Source organism: Chrysemys picta, chromosome 1, assembly GCF_011386835.1.
Source record: "Chrysemys picta bellii isolate R12L10 chromosome 1, ASM1138683v2, whole genome shotgun sequence".
Classification (NCBI taxonomy): Eukaryota; Metazoa; Chordata; order Testudines; family Emydidae; genus Chrysemys; species Chrysemys picta.
Genome location: NC_088791.1, coordinates 101,677,361 through 101,698,484, shown reverse-complemented (window position 1 = coordinate 101,698,484; position 21,124 = coordinate 101,677,361). Strand labels below are relative to the sequence as shown.

General features: G+C 40.5%; 1 long non-coding RNA gene across 1 annotated transcript in view; it reads left to right on the top strand.

Moving 5' to 3' along the window:
• LOC135975174 (uncharacterized) overlaps positions 1-20,762 on the top strand; it is a 65,159-nt gene extending 44,397 nt beyond the window's left edge. The window contains exon 2 of the long non-coding RNA XR_010592137.1: positions 19,806-20,762. This is a non-coding gene — a long non-coding RNA (uncharacterized LOC135975174). The remainder of the gene's footprint in view (positions 1-19,805) is intronic.
• Positions 20,763-21,124: the final 362 nt, after the last annotated feature.

Here is a 21,124-nt window from a genome sequence, read left to right as displayed (position 1 = left end):
CAAATATCAGAGATCAGATTTTTGTTCCCCAGCACCAAATATGTGGTTTTCTGAATGTAACAAAAGCAATCATTTTGCAACAGTGTGTTGCTTTCAACCAAGTTGCAAAGAAATACCAAAGGAGAATCCATTTAGGAAAAAAAAACACTATAATGATTCAGAAACAGATTTCTTTGTCAGGATACATTTACAAAGCAAGGTTCCAGAACATGTTGTTTTGTGACACTGGAAATAAATGAACTCATAGTGCATTTGAAAATAGTTTCTGGAACTGTGTGGCATAATCAAACATAGCATATACAAAAAGGTTAATAGTCACCCAATGTCAAAACTGAAAACTGTTCTTCAAGCACAATGAGCCCATGTGGCAAAGACACACTGACATCCCTGCAGTGAAGCCAGATACCACTCAGTACATTTTAAAATAATGGAACAGGAAGTCTCATGTGTGCTTGGTTTTGATAAATGCAATTTATCAGAAAGGGTTCATAAACTGTCTACTGTACAGAATACAAATAGTCTTAAAGTGAGATATTTACATGGAGAGGGATTCATTAAGAATATAGTACATCACACAGATATAGGTCCTGGTTTGCTACCAAAAATATATGCACTGCAAACAATCCCTTTAGGACCTAGTGAAAAAGTAAAAGCTGAATTTGATTGACTTGTAAAATTAGATGTTATTCAATGAACTCAGACACTAGCTGATTGAGTTAATGGTATGGCCACAATAATAAAACCAAACAAATTAAGGATTTGTGTAGATCCAAAAGATTTGAATAAGGCTATGAAAAGTGAGCCCTATCCCACGAGAACAGCTGAGAAGGTCATGTCTAGACTTCAGAATCCAAGATTTTTTTTCAGCTTTAGATACAAGACAAGGGTTTTGGCAAACCCAATTCAATACAGAAATTCCTCCTCTGGAAGATATGTTGAAATGATTCGCTTGCAGGATTCCAGTGGTACCTGAGGTACACCAAAACGTCTTCAAGGATCAGGATGGCGTGTAAATAATTATTGATGATCTTCTCATTTGGGGTAAAAATGATTAAGAGCAATAAGACACTGTGTAATGTGTGCCAAAGAAAAGAAACTTACACTGAACAAGAACAAATCTCTGATTGGGACTTGTAAGACTGGTTATGTATGAAACATACTGTGATTATTGAGCTTGTAATCTCAATGCTATTCTCTACTGTCATCTAGCAGCATGTGGAGTGGAGCATTTTTTTTATAATAAATTAGGGAATTTATCTCTGTAAGGCCTCATTCTTTGGGGGTCTTTCCATTTGTCCAATTGCCCTTGCTTGGGTGATCCCAAAATGATGAAGCCTTACAGAGATTCATTGGCATTTAACATATCTATGTAAATTAATCCCTAATTTATTGGTGGGGTATACAACACAGTGAGTATCAGTGCAATACATAGTAAATTACAATGTGCTCACCATAGGATTGGAGATGAGTTCATAACAGATAATGGCCCGCAATTCACATGTTGCTTATTTCAACAATTCTCTTGGATGTATACAGAGGGAAATATCAAGTAGCAGCAGGGAGGTTATATTGCGCCGTATTTGGCACTGGTGCAACCGCTGCTGGAAAACTGCCCAGTTCTGGTGTCCACAATTCAAGAAGGATGTTGATAAATTGGGGAGGGTGCAGGGAAGAACCATAAAAATGGTTAAAGGATTGGAAAACATATCTGATAGTGATAGCATCAAGGAGCTCAATCTATTTAGCTGTAGAAAGAGAAAATTAAGAGGTGACTTGATTAAAGTCTATAAATATCTACATGGGAAACAAAAATTTGGTAATTGGCTCTTCAGTCAAGCAGACAAAGATATTGCAAAACCCAGTGTCTAGAACATGGAGTTACAAAAGTTGAGAGTGGAAATAAGGTGCAAATTTTTAACAGTGAGGGTATTGAACCATTCAAACAGCTTACCAAACGTTATGATGGATTCGCCATCACTGCCAGTTTTAAAATTGAGACTGGATGTTTTCTAAAGTGTATTCTGTAGTTCTAACAATTACTAATTCAGGAAATTCCTGTATCTTGCGTTATACAGGAGGTCAGACTATATGATCACAGTAGTCCCTTCTGGACTTATCTTAGCATTTTAATATCAGCTCTAGCACACTACTTCGAGCACTTACTATGCACAGTTAAATGGTTAGCAGAAAAGTCAGTATAAACAACAAAACACATGGTTTAAAAATATATATAGTCCTGGTGGATTAAAGTGATCAATATGTTGCTTTGTGACAATATTGCAACATGCCTCACAATGTTTCACTAGACCAGTAGTTCTCAAACTTTTGTACTGGTGACCCCTTTCACAGAGGAATCCTCTGAGTGTGACCCCCCCTTATAAATTAAAAACACTTTTTTATATATTTAACACCATTATAAATGCTGGAGGCAAAGCAGGATTTAGGGTGGAGGTTGACAGCTCGCGACCCCCCATGTAATACCCTCGCGACCCCCTGAGGGGTCCCGACCCACAGTTTGAGAACCCCAGCACTAGACTCACCAGTTCAGAGACTTATGGGCAGAAGAACAAAAATATTATTGCCAGTGTCTAAGCAATTTCCTGAGTCAAAGACAATTAAGCTTAAAGTAGTTTCAAAAGAAATATACACCCAGAATCAAGAACATAGGACGAAGACTGTCCAACACTTACACCTATTGCAAGTGGAAGATGCTATTTAAAACAAAGTGATGAGCAGTCTGCTAAGGTAATAGGCAAACCATCTGCACCAAGGTTCTATATTAGCCACCCTGAGGTCAATGTCATAGGAGGCAAACCCAAGAAGACACTGTCTTTCTGTGTCTTGAGGATAGACATGAACGAGCCCACTTAGACTCTGAACACGGAAAACCTACAGGAGCAGTAAACACTGGCTCCAGGTGATGAATCCACTTCTGCAACTGATCAGGTCACTGCAGAAAGAACTGTTCTGAGGACATGAAGTGTGCCATGATGATAAACCATTGAATCTCAGATAGTGATTATGTATAGATGTTCACAAAAAAGCAGGAAAATCTTCTGTTTTGGGCAGTCAAATAGCCTGCCCTGTCCTGCCCTGTTCTCCACTCTAGACATATTTGTGTATTATTAATTGGCTAAATTCATCTATTGGGTTTGGTTAACATGTTTTACGTGGACTTTATTTTTAAAAAGTGGAGGGGAAAAGGGTGTAGTAGCAGCCCCAAGAGTCCAATAGTTACTGACTCTTGCCATATTATAGAAGGTATAACTTTTTCTGACCCATATTTTATAACTTTTTCTGACCCATATCTTATAATTTACTAAAGTCAAGATATACCACATCTACTTCTTCCCCCCATCCACAAGGCTTGTTACCCTGTCAAAGAAAGCTTTCAAGTTGGTTTGACAAGAATTGTTCTTGACAAATCCATGCTGACTGTTACTTACCACCTTATTATCTTCTAGATGTTTGTAAATTGATTGCTTAATTATTTGCTCCATTATTTTTCCGGGTACATAAAAACTGACTGGTCTGTAATTCCCTGGGTTGTCCTTATTTCCCTTTTTATAGATTGGCACTATATTTTCCCTTTCCAGTCTTCTGGAAACTCTCCCATCTTCCATGACTTTTCAAAAATAATTGCTAATGGCTCAGATATCTCCTCAGTTAGCTCCTTGAGTATTATAGGATGAATTTCATCAGACACTGGTGACTTGAAGACATCTAATTTGTCTAAGTAATTTTTAACTTGTTCTTTCCCTATTTTAGCCTCTGATCCTAATTCATTTTCACTGGCATTCACTGTGTTAGACGTCCAATCATGACCAACCTTCTTGGTGAAAACCTTAACAAATAAATCATTAAGCACCTCTGCCTTTTTCACATTTTCTGTTATTGTTTTTCCCCCCTCATTGAGTAACAAGCCTACCCGGTCATTGGACTTACTCTTGCTTCTAATGTATTTGTAGAATGTTTTCTTGTTATCCTTTATGTCTCTAGCTAGTTTGATCTTGTTTTGTGCCTTGACCTTTCTAATTATGTCCCTACATACGTGTGTTATTTCTTTATATTAATCTTTTGTAATTTTACCTAGTTTCCACTTTTTGTAGGACTCCTTTTTGATTTTTAGATCACTAAAGATCTCCTGGTTAAGCCAGGGTGGTCTCTTGCCATACTTTCTAACTTTCCTACACAGTGGGATAATTTGGTCTTGTACCCTTAATAATGTCTCTGAAAAACGGCCAACTGGCTTCAATTGTTTTTCCCCTTAGACTTGCTTCCAATGGGATCTTACCTACCAACTTCATGAGTTTGCTAAAGTCTCCTTCTTGAAATCCATTGTCTTTATTTTGCTGTTCTCCTTCCTACCATTCCTTATAATCATGAACTCTATCATTTCATGATCACTTTCACCTAAGCTGCCTTCCACTTTCAAATTCTTAACCAGTTCTTCCCTATTTGTCAAAATCAAATCTAGAACAGCTTCTCCCCTAGTACCTTTCTCCACCTTCTGAAATAAAAAAATTGTCTCCAATACATTCCAAGAACTTGTTGGATAATCTGTGCTTGCTGTGTTATTTTTCCAACAGATGTCTGGGTAGTTGAAGTCCCCCATTACCACCAAGTCTTGTGATTTGGATGATTTTGCTATTTGTTTAAAAAAAGCCTCATTCACCTCTTCTTCCTGGTTAGGTGGTCTGTAGTAGACCCCTACCATAACATCACCCTTGTTTTTTACCCCTTTTATCCTTACCCAGAGACTTTCAATAAGTCTGTCTCCTATTTCCATCTCAACCTCAAACCAAGTGTATACATTTTTAATATATAAGGCAACACCTCCTCCCTTTTTTCCCTGCCTGTCCTTCCTGAGCAAGCTGTACCCTTCTATACCAATATTTCAGTCATGAGTATTATCCCACCAAGTCAATCTGTGATGCCAACTGTGTCATAGTTGTGTTTATTTGCTAGCATTTTGAGTTCTTCCTGCTTATTCCCCATACTTCTTGCATTAGTATACAGACATCTAAGATACTTATTTGATTCCCCCCACCCAACTTCTGTCTTGTCTCTCCCTTATTTCTGTTATAACAGCCTATGTTTCCCCCAAATTCCGACTCTTCTCCCAGGTCTCCATGTTTTTTACTTACCTGTGGGATATATGTATGATTTACTACTAGAAACCAGGTAAAGACAGAGGCTCCTCAAGCCTTTTGTTGTTGTTTTTTTGTAGTTATGTAGGACATTGCTAGGTAGACACTATGAGTAGAGTTAGTTGGATAATTTTTTTTCCATAGAAAGTATTGACTTTTCATCAACAAATAAATAAATAAATAGGTTATTCAGTGAAGACTTGAAGTTTTCTACACACAGCAAACACTTATTGCAAAAAAAAAAGTTTTTTTAAAAAACATTGTTAAACATTTGTAGTGGGAAATTTTTGACCATTCCTAATTTTTAGTGAAAGCAAATGAAATATGTCAAGTGTTTGCAAAATTAAGGGATGGGGGGAACAAAATTCCACATATGAAAAGGAAAAGGAAATGAAGCAGGGCAGCTGTTTGGTCTGTGAAGAGAGAATGCCTGGGGACCACATTAAGAATTGCCTCCATCTTGTTGGTTTGCCTTGAAACTGTGTCTAGCTTCATGTAAGTGGAATATAATGAAGCATAGGTTCGGCTCAAAGGGTGTTATCTAGAACTGACTGGAAAAAAATGGAGCAAAACATTTTAATGAAAAATAGCTTTTTTCCAAAACCAAAAAAACTGTCATGAAACATTTTCAATTTCTTTTAAGTTTTCACTTTTTGTTGAAAACAAAAATTGCAGATTTTTGTTTTTCCCTTTATTCGCCCCTGTCCTTCAACCTCCTTTTGCCACTGAAAACAATAAAAAAATTATGTCTAGGGTGGGTTTTTTATTGCTGAATTTTCCTTTTTTCTCCTTTTGCTACTCTGTAACTTATATAAGAACATAAAAACGGCTATACTGGGTCAGACCAGTGGTCTATCTAGCCCAGTATCCTGTCTTCCGACAGTGGCCAATACCAGGTGCTTCAGAGGAAAGGAACAGAACAGGTAATCATCAAGTGATCCATCCCCAGTCACCCATTCCCAGCTTCTGGCAAACAGAGGCTAGGGACACCATCCCTGCCCATCTTGGCTAATAGCCATTGATGGACCTATCCTCCATGAACTTATCTAGTTCTTTTTTGAACCCTGTTATAGTTTTGGCCTTCACAACATCCTTAGGCAAAAAAGTCCTACAGATTGACTGTTCATTGTGTGAAGAAATGCTTCCTTTTTTAAAAAACTGCTGCCTATTAATTTAATTTGGTGACCCCCAGTTCTTGTGTTTTCCCTGATTTTGAAAAAGTTGCAGAGTGGCAAAAGAAAAAAAATATTAAAAAAGAAAACATGAAGAAAAAACATCTTTGAATATCACTTATTTACTTGCATTGTGTGGCTAAAAAAGGGAGAAAAGCAAAAAATATTGTCTGAAAAAAATTCATAAAAACAGTTTCAAGTCCTGTGAAATGGAAACAACTTGGACATTTTTCACAAAATTGGTCTTCCATTTTTCAAAGATTAATAGATTTTAAGGCAAAAAGGGACTATTAGATCACCTAATTTGATCTCCTGTATAACACAAGCCATAGAATTTCACACCATTACTCCTGTGTTGAGCCATAGGACAGCCTGGGTTTTAACCCAAGCTGCTAACATGAGTTAAATGACAAGTTGCCATATCTTCATGCTATTTTAACTCAATGTAGGTAATGCAGGATAGCCAGCCTGAGGTAAGAACACTTTTTTTTTTTTTGCAGTGTCGATATACCTTCAGATGTTGCAATAAAATGGATCGTGGGAAGACAATAAATCAGCATAATTTATAGTCCTGCTGTAGGGGGGTGATACAAAAGCACGTGCACTGTAATTCCAATAACTGATTATTAGGAGCAAAATTGTCACACCGTCTACACTGACTGCCTTAAGGATGCAAAGAGAAGCAAGCTAAAAGAAAGGGGAGAAAGGAGTCAGAAGAAAATAAGAATAGCCATACTGGGTCATACCAATGGGCTGTCTAATCCAGTAAACTGTCTACTCAGCGGGCCGCAGGTTGCCCACCACTGATCTATCCTGTCATCCACTCCAAGCTTCTGGAAGTGAGAGGTTTAGGGAGCCCCAGGGCATGGGGTTTCATACCTGATCATCTTGGCTAATAGCCATTGATGGAGCTATCCTCCATGAACTTATCTAATTGTTTTTTGAACCCGGTTATACTTTTGGCCTTCACAGCATACCCAGCAATGAGTTCCATAGTTTGACTGCACTGTGTGCAGAAGTATTTCCTTATGTTGGTTTTAAACCTGCTGCCTCTTAGTTTCCGCAGGTGTTATGTGAAAGGATAAATAACCCTTCCTTATGCACTTTCTCCACACCACTCATGATTTGATTGACCTCTATCATATCCTCCCCCCCTCCCCCCACCAGTCATCTCTTTCCTAAGCTGTCTTTTTAACCTCTCCTCATATGGAAGCTGTTCTGTACTACTTATCATTTTTGCTGCCCTTCTTTGTACCTTTTCCAATTCTAAAATATATTTTTAGGATGGAGCAACCAGAACTGCACTCAGTATTCAAGGTGTGGGAGTACCATAGATTTATATAGTGGCATTATGATATTTTATGTCTTATCTATCCTTTTTCTAATGGTTGCTAACATTCTGTTAGCTGCTGCTACACATTAAGCAGCTGTTTTCAGAGAACTATTCACGATGACTCCAAGATCTTTTTTTTTGAGTGGTAACAGTTAATTTAGACCCCCTGACTGTGTATGTATGTCTGGGATTATGTTTTCCAATGTGCATTATTTTGCACTTATCAACACTGAATTTCATCCGCCATTTTGTTGCCCAGTCACCCACTTTTGTGAGTTCCCTTTATAACTCTTTGCAGTCAGTTTTGGACTTACCTATCTTGAGTAATGTTGTAGCAGCGGCAAATTTTGCCACCTCACTGTCACACCTTTTTTTCCAGATCATTTATGAATATGTTGAACAGAACAGATCCCAGTACAGATCCTTGTGGGACCTTGCTATTTACCTCTCTCCATTGTGAAAATTGACCATTTATTCCTATTTTTAGCCAGTTACTGATTCATGAGAGAACCATCTCTCTTATCCCATGACTGCTTACTTTGCTTAAAAGCCTTTGCTAAGGGTCCTTGTCAAAGGCTTTCTGAAAGCTTAAGTACACTTTATCAACTGGATCACCCTTGTCCACATGTTTCTTGACTCCCTCCAAGAATTCTAGTGTATTGGTGAGGCATGATTTCCCTTTACAAAAGCCTTGTTGACTCTTCTCCAATATATCGTGTTAATCTAGATGTCTGATAATTCTGGTCTGTACTAGAGTTTCAACCATTTTACCTGGTACTGAAGTTAGGCTGACTGGCCTGTAGTTGTCAGGATCATCTCTGGAGCCTTTTTTAAAAAAATGTTATAATAGCTATGCTGTAGTCATCTGGTACAGAAGCTGATTTAAGCAATAAGTTACATACTCCTGTTAGTAGTTCTGCAATTTCATATTTCCTTCAGAACTGTTGGGTGAATACCATCTGGTCCTGGTGACTTATTACTATTTAATTGATCAGTTTGTTCCAGAACTTCCTCTACTGAAACTTCAATCTGGGATAGTTCCTCAGATCTGTCACCTAAAAAGAATCTCCTTTCCTTGCAGTGAAGACCGATCCAGAGAATGTATTTTGCTTTTTGCAACAGCCTTGTTTTCATTGAGTGGTCCTTTAGCACCTTAATAATCTAGTGGTCCCACAGATTGTTTGGCAAGCTTCCTGCTTCAGATGTACTTAAACAATTTTTTGCTGTTAGTTTTTTGTTTTTTGCTATTTGCTCTTCAAATTCTTTTGTGGACTGCCTAATTATACTTTTACACTTGACATGCCAGAGTTTGTTCCTTTCTATAGTGTCCTGTACCCTGGTGTGTGTTTGGAAGTAGCATTACTCTGAGAGACATGCAGGTGCTGGGCCTGTCACCTGGAAGAGGTGTCCACAGAGAGACAGAGAGAGGGGTCAAAGGTACAGCTTACCCTGAACTACGACACATGGTATTTTCTGTCTGTCTCTCTTCACCCCCCTCAATGAAAATTGGTTAATGTTTGTAAAGTGCCTTGAAGATGAAAATTGCTCCACAAATGCTAAGTATATTCCGTGCCATCATCTGATGGCATGAATGCTGTGGTATTTTGAACTAAAACTGGTTGAAATGAGAAGTTGATTTAAAACAACACAAACTTTTAATGTGTTTTCTGCCTCACTGAATGCTTCGGTTGTGTCAGAAGTGTTGAAGTGTTTTTCTCAGTTAGGAAACATGGTATATAGAAAGATATTATGCACTCTTACAGAAAGTTGGAGAGTTTAGGATTAAACAGGCAGAGTTACTTGTGTCCTTTTTGGACTAAATTCTCTAAACTTGAGTTCTGCCTGTAAACATTCACAATAGCTGCACCATATTATTGTTTCTCAAGTGTAGCAGAGTAGAATCTGGAGGCCCCAACTGAGATCAGGTCCTTATTGTGCTAGGCACTAAGCAAACATACAGTAAGAGACAGCCCTGAACTAAAGAGTTTACAGTCTAAATGGATAAGACAGAAAATGATGGGGGAAAGATATTCAAACTGACTATTAGGAACCGTGGGAGAGATGAAGGTGAAATCTTGCCCTCACTGATGTCAGTGGGAGTTTTGCCATTCACTTCAATGGGGCTAGGATCAGGGCTGGTCTTACCATGAGGTGAATTGAGGCTATCGCCACAGCAAGTGAAAAACTTCATGTTCCCCAAAAACAATGAAAATAGAAGTTTCTATCCAAAACATTACTGGCATGAAATCCCCAATGGTGACAAAGTGGAGAGGCCATGGCTTATGTACTCAAAAACCCAGAATGCTGCATACTGTTTTTGTTGCAAACTCTTCCAGTTTAATGTTCCAGCCACATTGGGTTCCACAGGAACAAAGGACTGGAAAAATCTGGCTAGAAATCTGGCATGCCAGGAGAAGGCAGCAAATCACCAGAGAGCATTCCTTAGGTGGAAAGAGCTTGAGATGAGACTATGGTTAAAAGCCACCATAGATGATCAGCATCAAGAGAAGATTGCATCAGAGTCTCTTTACTGGCAAAATGTTCTGAAAAGGCTCATTGCCATTGTGAGAATGCTTGCTACCCAGACCCTAGCACTGCGTGGCACTTCAGATCAGCTGTATGTGCCAAACAATGGAAACTTCCTTAAAATTGTGGAGCTGATGGCTGAGTTTGATGCTGTACTCCAGGAGCATCTTAGAAGAGTCACCACCCAAGAAATGTACACACACCACTACCTTGGAAAAAACAATTCAAAATGAGATCATACAGTTACTGGCAACAAAAGTCAAACAGAAGATTGAGGCAGATCTAAAGGCAGCAAGATATTACTCTGTTATTCTGGACTGCACACCTGACATCAGCCATACGGAACAAATTACTTTAATGGTGCGTTTTGTAACAACAACAGAAGCTAGTGAAAATGTCCCTGCAATGGTGACTGTCAGGGAGCATTTTCTAGAATTTATTGATATTGATGATACTACAGGAGCTGATATGACAAATGTGCTTCTTAAAAAGCTGGAGGATATGGGAATTGTGATAGCTGACATGAGAGGTCAGGGCTATGATAATGGTGCCAACATGAGAGGAAAGAACAGAGGAGTGCAGACATGGATCCAAGAGTTGAACCCTCAAGCTTTTTTTGTCCCAGGCAGTTCTCATTCATTGAACTTGGTGGTCAGTGATGCAGCCTCAGCTTCTAGTGAGGCTGCTGAATTTTTTAATGTAATTGAAAGCATCTATGTATTTTTCTCTGCATCAACTCATCGTTGGCAAATTTTGAAGCAACATCTGCGAACATCCTCACTGAGTGTCACACAATGGAAAGTCGAGTGGAGGCGATAAAGCCTATCAAACACCAAATTGGGAAGATAGATGATGCCATAGTTACCATTATGGAGGATAATGCTATGACAGGAACTGTTTGTGGGAGAACAGTGGCAAGGAGAAATGGAATCACCAGAAACATACATAACTTCAAATTTCTGTGTAGCTTAGTGTTGTGGCATGACATACTGTTGGAAATAAATGTTGTAAGCAAGAGACTCCAAGGTGTTGACCTTGATATATCTGGAGCAATGGAACAACTGGACAAAGCAAAGTCATACCTACAGTCTTACCAGTCAGATGTGGGATTTCAAAACATTCTGAAGAGTGCACAGAAGTTGGCAGAGGAACTTCACACTGAAGCTATTTTCCCACCCATTCAAGAATACAAGAGTCACTGAAGAAGAAGACATTTTGATTACGAGGCATGGAATAATCCCATAAGAGACCCCAAACAACAATTCAAAGTTGAATTCTTTAACCAGGTGCTAGATTGTGCAATACAGTCAGTTGAAGAACATTTCATGCAGCTCAAGGAACATAGCAGTATATTTGGGATGTTGTATGATATTCCAAAACGCCTTACTATACCTGAAGAAGACCTACACTAGCAATGCAGGACACTAGAGACAGTGTTGACACATGATGACACGTGTGATATTGATGCAAGTGATTTAGGTGATGAACTGAAAGTCCTTTCAAGATAAATTTCAGAAGAATCAACTCCAAAGGTTGTTCTGCAATATAGGTGCACAAATAAGATGACCACCCTCTTTCCAAATGCTTTTGTTGTTCTGCGCATACTTCTAAGACTTCCTGTAACAGTTGCCAGTGGAGAACACAGCTTATCCAAGCTGAAGTTAATAAAAACACATCTATGCTCCACAATGACACGGGAGAGGCTGGTGGGCCTTGCAACCATCTCAATAGTGCATGAGCTGGCTCAGACTGTATGGCCCGGACCTTCAGCAGGCAGCAGTTCAAATCTTTGCAACCAAGAAGGCACGGAAAGCACCACTTTGATTATTCAAACAGATAAAAATGCCAGTTTTTATTATGCAGACAAGAAAAGTTACATTTGCTGTTCAGGCATTTGAACAAAGCATTTTAAGTTTTTAGTTCTCCTTTATTGGGGTAGGTAGCAGAGCAGTACCATGAGAGGAGTAGAACAGGAAGAAGGCAGAATTGAGACCTTTCAAAGTTTTGGCCCAAGCGAAGGGGAATGGGGTGTCATTTGAGCTCCCCGCCTAAGTTGCCAAAATGTTGTGGGCCGGCCCTGGCTAGGATTTTGCCAAACATGATATCCAAGAATACACAGGAAATCTGTGGCAGAGACAGAAATTTGAACATAGTTCTTGTGAGTCCCAGTCAAGTGTCTTACCAATGAGATCATCCTTCCTACTAAAGAAGAAGGCTGACTTACACTTTTATGGCTTGACCTTATCGTCTCACTGATGTTATTCGGAGTTCTATGTATGGACAGCTTACAGGATTGGGTTATTAGTACCTGCTACATCCCCTATCTTCGTCTCTTTAGGAGACTACACTTTTGGAGGTGAGAGATGTATGAAACTCAGCAGGTTCACACAGGAAGTTCATGTGAACCTTCTGCATGGCAGAATCTGAGTTTGGAATTTAGAGTTTGAGGTTTGAGGTTTTTTAAAAGGGAATAACTGAAATGACCAATTTTTGCCTGATTTGGGGTCAAAACCATGTGAAAATACAGAATTTCAGATAGTTCCTACCTAAAAACATAAACCCACACAGGTTCACTCAAAACCACCTCAAACTCTCTTGAGACTCAGGCCAGGTTCACAAAATGGCATGGAAAATTATATCTGTTGAAGTTTCATGTTGGTAACAAAGCTATAAAACATATTAAACTTGGTTGGTTCCAGGATTCTTTCACTTCTAAACTTTGGCACAAATCCATCAGCAACCTAAAATGATATAGTACCAAGATACTTTTCAAAGAGTTAGGCTCTTACTAAGAAGTCACTGAACAATTTTTTATATGTAAAATTAAAACTGCTGCAATGAACACAATGTAGAATAAAGGGCTAGCCCTTCACGTGAACTGAAAGTCTGTTTGTTGGGACATCCTGTCTCGTGATATTACACGATGAATTTAAGACACACACAAAGTGCCATGCCAGCTAGATAAAGCTTAGTGAGACTTAGCAGAATTTGATTTTTTTTTTAGTTTCAACTGATGTTTGCTTATTTTGATTTTTATTTTTTGAAATTTTTACAGATGTGGAAAATTATGGGGGGAGGGTCAGACAACAGTTTAATGACAGTACACATTGACTTAAAAAATTAAAGCTTTATAACTGTTAAAACACAGATTTTCAACTTCACATGTCAAAATATACAAAGTAAATATCCTTAAATCAAACTCTACTAGTTCTCAAGCAGCATTTTTCTTGGTTCACCTATCTGTAAATTTTGGTTATTATAGATAGAAATATTTTTCATTGGTTTGTGTGTGTACAGTGAAATCGATGTTTACCAGTGTTTACTGATTCTAATCCTTCCAAGCCTAAATGTAGCATCAGTCCTGGCTAGAACAGTGGTCTGTTATCTTAGGACAACAAGGGTCTTACTTTGAGTCTCAGCTTTAGCAACAACAGAATATGCACCTAATACGTTCTACACCAGGAGCACAGTGTTGTCTGGTCATTAACTAGCAGTCCCATCAGCCTTCCTGGAAAGCCTCTTCTACTGGCAAAGTCATGATGAACCATCCGGAAAACAAAATAGAGAGCTCACTAACTGAGATAAAGGCTAAATAGAGTTATCTACACAAGTATGCTGGAAGGGTTCAAGGTAGCAATGCTTACATCTGTTTCTTGCAGTACCTGTTGCATTATGCATTAATGGACTAAGTAGATTTAAGCCATGTTCTGTCTATATAGTTTAATAAATCAGTCCTGTCACACAAATAAAGCAGGGGGCGGAGATTCGGGGGGGCGGTGCGGGGACAGGGAGCAGGGGGCATTTTGAATAGGCGTGGGAGTCCCGGGGGGCCTGTCAGTGGGTGGGGGTGTGCATAGCAGTTGGGGGGCAGTCAGGGGACAGGGAGCAGGGGGGTTGGATAGGGAGTGGGATCCCAGAGGGCCTGTCAGGGGGTGGGGGTGTGGATAAGGGTTGGGAGGCAGTCAGGGGACAGGGAGCCGGGGGGTTGGATAGGGGGTGGGGTCCCAGGGGGCCTATAAGGTGTCAGGGATGTGGATAGGGGTTGGGGGGGCAGTCAGGGGACAGGGAGCGGAGGGATTGGATAGGGGGTGGGTTTCCAGGGGGGCGGTTAGGGGCAGGGGGCCCCAGCAGGGGGCAGTCAGGGGACAAGAAGCAGAGGGGGTTGGATGGGTCGGGAGTTCTGAGGGGGGCAGTCAGGGGGCGGGAAGTGGAAGTGGGAGGGGGTGGGGGTCAGGCTGTTTGGGGAGGCAAAGCCTTCCCTATCCGGCCCTCCATACAGTTTTGCAACCCCAATGTGGCCCTTGGGCCAAAAAGTTTGCCCACTCCTGCAGTAGATTCATCTGAGTTGCCCAGTGAAATTAGAAATAAAGACTGGGGTCTTCCTAGAAAAAAATATCAGCTTTGTGTGTTGCCAGTTTTAGACAGTCGGTCTATTAGCAATGGTTACCCATCTTTTGCAGATGCCTCCCTTTAATAATGGGAGCAGAAAGAAAGATGACGGAGCAAGAAACTAAGGAGGATCAAAATTGCAAGTCAAGCAATTGAACCTTAGGGTGGCAAGAAGAGGGTCCATTTCAAATAGTTTTGCTTTTCTTAATATTGTTTGTATTGTTTACATGCCACAATGACTGGTAGTGTATAAATGCCATGGATAGTTGCAATTAGCTCCACATGTGCCATTAAGGAGCACTTCTGTCTGATCTGTAGGGCACATGGTAAGTATTTCACCTAAGTAACCTTCTGATTTCATTTCAGTGCTACCATCTGGTGGACAAAATGCAGATTGCAAAAAGATATATCATTATAATACTGTGGAACATTCTGATACAGTGAGTTTTTGTTTTATTTTGAGGAGGAAACATAAGATATTATTAAAACAACTAGAACATCTGGTTTGGGGATAAAGTCATTTTACAGTGGTGCTGCCAAGCCTCAGGGCCAAGTTTACAGAGAACAGCCTCCCTTCCAGCCCCTCCATAAAGCATAATACCAAACTATAAAAATGCATATTGTCCAACACAAATGAAGAACAAAATATACTGAAGCTATGGTTCTCTTAGAGACATTCACCTGATGGATGAAAAGCCAGGGAATTGCAGAACAGTTGTACTTCATTTAATTCCGTTTTCATAAGCCCATTTCCCCATGTGATTCAGGCTTCATAACTGTCAAGGCCAATGAGGAGGGGAAAAAAGTTTTGTGTTTTAATATGGGTAAGTCCTCTATGAACAAAGTTAAAAATCAGTGGTTTTCCCCTACAATAGGTATTCTGAGTAAATGGAGGGGAAAAGGGAAAACAAACCCAATAGCATAAATCCTGGTAATCATTTCTTGAAGAGCTCTGTTGAGCTGCCCTAGTGGAGATCAACACCCCTTCCTTTGGAACATATGAAACTTATGGTGCATGCCTGTAGCGAGGGGCCAGGGGCAGACCCAGCCCTCCTTCTCCCCAGCCACCACCTGACCTTGTGTCAATCCAGTTTTGTACAGCTCTGTTTCAGATGCAGCTGCTCCCCCAGCTTCTACCATTTCTACAAACTTCTTCTCACCCACCAAAAGTTACATGAGACTTAAACCTGAACCTCTTTGTTTTTGACTTCGACAAATCCATAGGGAAGAGGCTTTAAAAATATGAATTCCACTTCAGGGTAAACTCCTGGTCCCACTGAAGTCAATGGGAGTTTTGCCATGGAGTTCAGAGAGTCCAGGATTTCCCCCCGGTGTTGTCCATCTACTCTCTGCTGGCTTGAATCCCTGACAGCATTAAGCTAGCCACTGACATTTCAAACACCTCCCGTTCCCTTTCACATATTGCCTTTGACCATCTGCCTACACCAGATACTGAAACATCTTTTGAAATTTGATTCACAATATCATATCATACCATCTGGGATCCCATTGACTTTTAGCCGTGACCTGACAAATCCTCGAAAATGAGATGCAACTTAGCAACATTTAATCAATAATAATATGTTTGGGCCAGATATGTGTAAACCACCACCAGGCTCTGATCTTGAAGAGGGATACATTAAATCCTTTGGCTGGTTTACCGCAACAGAATTTATACAATAATCCGCTGTATGTAAATACTCAGATTGCTCTCTCTCAAGTTTTGGACATTTGGAGTCTCTCAGTCCAGTAGGTGAGCCTCAGGTGCTAAATGTGACCAAATACCTTCTAAAAGTTACTCTAATGAGTACAAGAACAATCCATGACAATTTCAACCTGGGGAATACGGTTAACAAAAATCTGGTTAAGTATCCCAAAACTCCAGCATCATGGAAGCTAAGAGGTCTTTGCATTGCAAGTGAGTAAGAACAGATGACGTTTCCCCCACCCCCGAGGTTTGTTCCCATGCCCATTTTCATTATCAGAACCCCCACCAGCCTGCCTATTGTGTGAGGGAGATGCCCATGTATGCGGTTGATTGCTACACTTGCTACATTGGTCTTGGCCCCGGACTTTACCATAATGGAGGATAATGCTCAGTTCATGAGAGTTATTTCAGATAGTTGATATATTGTATAAGAATATATGGACACTTGATAAAATACTCTCCTAGAGTTTGAATCATTTTATGTCTTTTATAGTGAAAGGGCAATGATAACTGGAGAGCCATAGATTTTTTTTAAGGCCAGAAGGGGCTACTATACTCATCTAGTCTGACCTGTATAGCACAGGCCATACAACGTCTCCCAGTAATTTTGTCATTAAGCCCATAACTTCTGTTTGGACTATAGCACATCTTTTAGAAATATATCCAGTCTTGATTTAAAGACTTAAAATGATAGCGAATCCATCACATCCATAGGTAAGTTTTTGATTATTTCACTCTGAAAAAGAAAAAAAAAGATGAAATTACAGTTTTGGCTGTTTGGCTAAATCTGGATAAACCCCAAAACCTGGATGTTTAACTGAACCTCTTCAGTCTGCATAATCCAGTGTTTCTCAAACTGGGGCTGCTGCTTGTGTAGGGAAAGCCCCTGGCGGGCCGGGCCAGTTTGTTTACCTGCCCCGTCCACAGGTCCGGCTGATCGCAGCTCCCACTGGCCACAGTTCGCTGCTTCAGGCCAATGGGAGCTGCTGGAAGCGGCGGCAAGCACATCCCTCAGCCCGCGCCGCTTCCAGCAGCCCCCATTGGCCAGGAGCGGCGAACCATGGCCAGTGGGAACTGCGATTGGCCGGACCTGCAGACGGGGCAGGTAAACAAACCGGCCCAGCCCGCCAGGGGCTTTCTCTACACAAGCGGTGGCTCCAGTTTGAGAAACACTGACATAATCAGTCTGTAAAATCCCTAAGAACAGTATTTTCTCAAGATATTGACGTATTTCCTTTTCCTGTGTTCCCCAGAAAAACTCCAAAGTACAGAGTCAAACTTCAGTGAAAAATAAGCACACCTTTTCCAGTCTAAACAAAGTGTTCTGTCTGGCCTCTATTTGAGTTTTGGTTGGAGTTTAAATTTTGTGCTCGTTATTATCTGCGCAGGTTCAACCATTCCTAATGATGATCAACTTTAGATAATAGTCAGGCACCGCCTCATAAAATTTACTGAGTTAGTTAATGATAAAAATGTTGCTGATGAACTCTCATTTGTATTAACTCTTACATTATGGTGGGAACCTGTGTATTTCTGTACAATTATTCTATATTTTTGGCACACTCTCTCACTAGCATCAAAGGATCAGAGTCAGATACTCTTACTTATATAAAGTAAAATTCTCACTTTTAGTATCCTGGATTTCAGTGGGACAGTTAAAGTACTATTCAATATAAGTAAAGATTTCAGAATCTGGCCCAAACTATGGTTAAATTGTGCTGGGTGAACTATTTAGAGTGAACAAATTATTCCTGAATCATCTGAGAACAGACTTTGTTTTTTAACACTGGTTTTACATTGTAAATTGTACCACATGGCATATGAAAACATATTTCAACCTATGGATTGTTTCCTAACTATTTGCCTCAAACTCCCACTATGTGATTCGTCAGAGTAGATGAGCCTCTCACCTCCAGAGCATATCCACGTGTTCAGGTGCAGTGTTGCAGAGTTCTTTAAAGTTTAGTGCTCCCTTTAGCCATTCTGGTTCCACAGCAATCCGTCATTTCTGTGGCCAAACTCTCTAGCCAGGTCACTACTTAGTCCATTCTCCTCCTAAGGTAAACAAAAAAGTCCAAAAATAGGAAACTCAAAAGCTAATGGCCTTCAAGCCTGTCTCCTGACATCCGGAACTTGTCACTTTTGGCCTCTTTTAATACCTGATTTAGGGGAAAGATGGAGGAACCCAGGCCTGCCTTCTCCTCTGGGTTCCAGTCTAGGGATCCTGTTTTGGTCAGATAGGGACCATTTCTTCGATTCCTCAACCTCTTCCCTGAGCTGTTCTTACCTTCATCCTGCTTGCTAATGTCTTCATTGAGTCTCTGCTATCCCCTGAGAAACCTGGGTCTGTGGTTTCTCACAACTTCTCCTTAGCCAACTAGGAAGGTGCTTTCTCAGAGACTGTCCCTAGCCCTTCTCTGCAGCAGCTGGGCTATTTTGTGAGCCGACACTCTGTCTCTTGCCATTAGAGCAGTTAATGGCTCCCTCCTCCATACAGGAGTTCCCCTTCAGCCCTCTCTCTGGTGCTGGGGTTTGTGTCTCAGGCTTTTGGCCTTGGAATAGTCAGCTACAAAACTTTTGCCTGTTCCCTTCAGCTGAACATCCTCTCAGATTAGCCTTCCGGCCTGGAGGGTTCAGCAGGCCAGCCTTCTCCTAACCATGTCTGCCTTCCTGTGAGGGGAGCCTTTCTGCTGTCCCCTTTCTCCCATTGATTGGGGAAGAGTGGAGCATTGCCCCTTCCACTGTGCCGGGGTCATTTAAAGAAACCATGTCTATCTTTCTACCACCACTACTTATTTCTGGGACTGTGTCTTCTCTATCCCTATCCCTGCTTAGCTCTTTGTATCTCTTGATTGGGCCTTAAACTCTTAAAGGGCCATGCCAGGTGGTGGGAAGGACTGACCACTATATGCTACCCCCCCCTTAAGGGTAGGCCGCCCTGTTACAGTCAGCTAATATAATATTGTTTCAGCTCCCTGATGGGGGACACCCAAACATGCAAGAAACTTCCAGGTTAACTGCAAAGTTGAGTGCACAGACTTATGGTAATATGTTTTGTATATAGCTATTCTCATATGTATTCATAACTACAGCTAGCTGAAATCTTTCATTTTTTTGTTGAAAAATGTCCTTTTTATTAACTCTAGAAATTAAAATAGAATAGCAAAAAAATTGTTTTTCCTTGTTTTTTGTTTACTGAATTAGAAAATGAAAAAAATTAGTCCATTTTTCAGTTCTCCTTCCCCACTCCAACTTTTTCCTTTTCTACCCTTCTTCCCTTCCATTTTCCTTTTTTAATTTTGCCACTGAAAAAAGGAGGAGGTGGGAAGGAAACAAATGTGGAAAAGGGGAAAAATAAAAAAAGGAAAACGGGGGGAGAGGAATGAGGGGAGGAAAAAAGGAAAAACAAAAACTGAAAAAAGCAAAAATTTAATAAAAATGTTTTTTAAAAAATTGAGTACATGAAAAACTGTTCCTATTCTAAACCTATCAAGTAATATTGACTTGCATGGTTTTCCCTCCATTAGGTGGGGAGAGGCAGCCTTTTCAACTGAGTCAGAACAAAGCACTGGAGAGCTTATTATTAACAAGCTTGCTCTAGCAAGGGGATGATCCAGAAGATCTGATAGCTCTTTCCCATCTGCAACTTCTAGGATTTCATTATTTCTGATTGCTGATTGTCCAGGGAAACAAGTGTCTGAATGTTCTTCTCACACCTGGGGCTTGTGCATAGGTCATCCTAAGAATCCCTTAATGCCAACTGGCAGAAGGCCCCCTATACTGTAACTCATATCAGGCCTTACACACTCACTACCCCAAACACACTGTTGTATAATATGTATCTAAGACATGTCACATAAGGTGTATGTGAACTGTTGACACGCTGGGCTCAAAAATCATTGTGTGGTATATGTACAGGTTGTGTATAAAGAATTATGTATGTGTGCTGGAAATACGTTCTTCACATGCATTTGGAAAGCAGTGCATAAATCCAGCCTGCCCTAGACAAAGGAATGTGGCTTGATTCCAGGTAGAGGACAATGAAAATACATTTACATATAAAGTAAACAAAGTCATCAAGCTACCAAGTGTGGGAGGAAATAGCCTGGTGAGCACTCTGGGGGCCTGAGTTTGCACCTCAGGAAGTCTTCCGTTCTGTTGAGACAAAGACAATGAACTTTGGGAAATATAAGGGGGAGCAAAAAGACATTCTAGTTATCCATCACTTAAGGAACAAAGGGAATAGAACCCTCTGATTCTGTGCAAGTTGGATCCCCTGGCCTGGAAGTCTCAGGATGCTGGTAACTTGATGTAAGTGAGAAAACTGCTTCAGCAAAGATTGTAACTTGCTAAAGTTAAGTTTTAGTCACTAGAAAGCGTGTTTTGTTTTTTGTTTTGTTTGTAACCACCGTCTTTGTCTCTTGCTTTGTATCACTTAAATCTCAGCTCTTTTGTTAATAAATGTGTCATCGTTTTACTATAAACCATTTCAGTGCTGTTATTTTGAAGTGAAGTGGGAGTCTTCAGCTACACTAACGGGCTGGTGTGTGCTCTGTCTCTTTAGAGGCAGCTAACTTAATTTCTGTGAGCTTCCAGTGAGAGGGACCTGACACTGCAGAGAGAAGTCTCTGGGGAACTCGGGACCTGGTGTTCATTGATAGTTACCTGCATGGGTTAGACTGGCAGAGTCTTGAGAAGTCTGCTGGTGAAGCAGACAGACTGGCATGGCAGGGCACTGATACACAGTCTAATCTTCGGCAAGATTAGAGCAGAGTGGTAACACAGTGACTTACGGTTTTCGGCTGCCCTGAGGAGAGCATCAGAGCACGGTAATGCCACTTGTCAC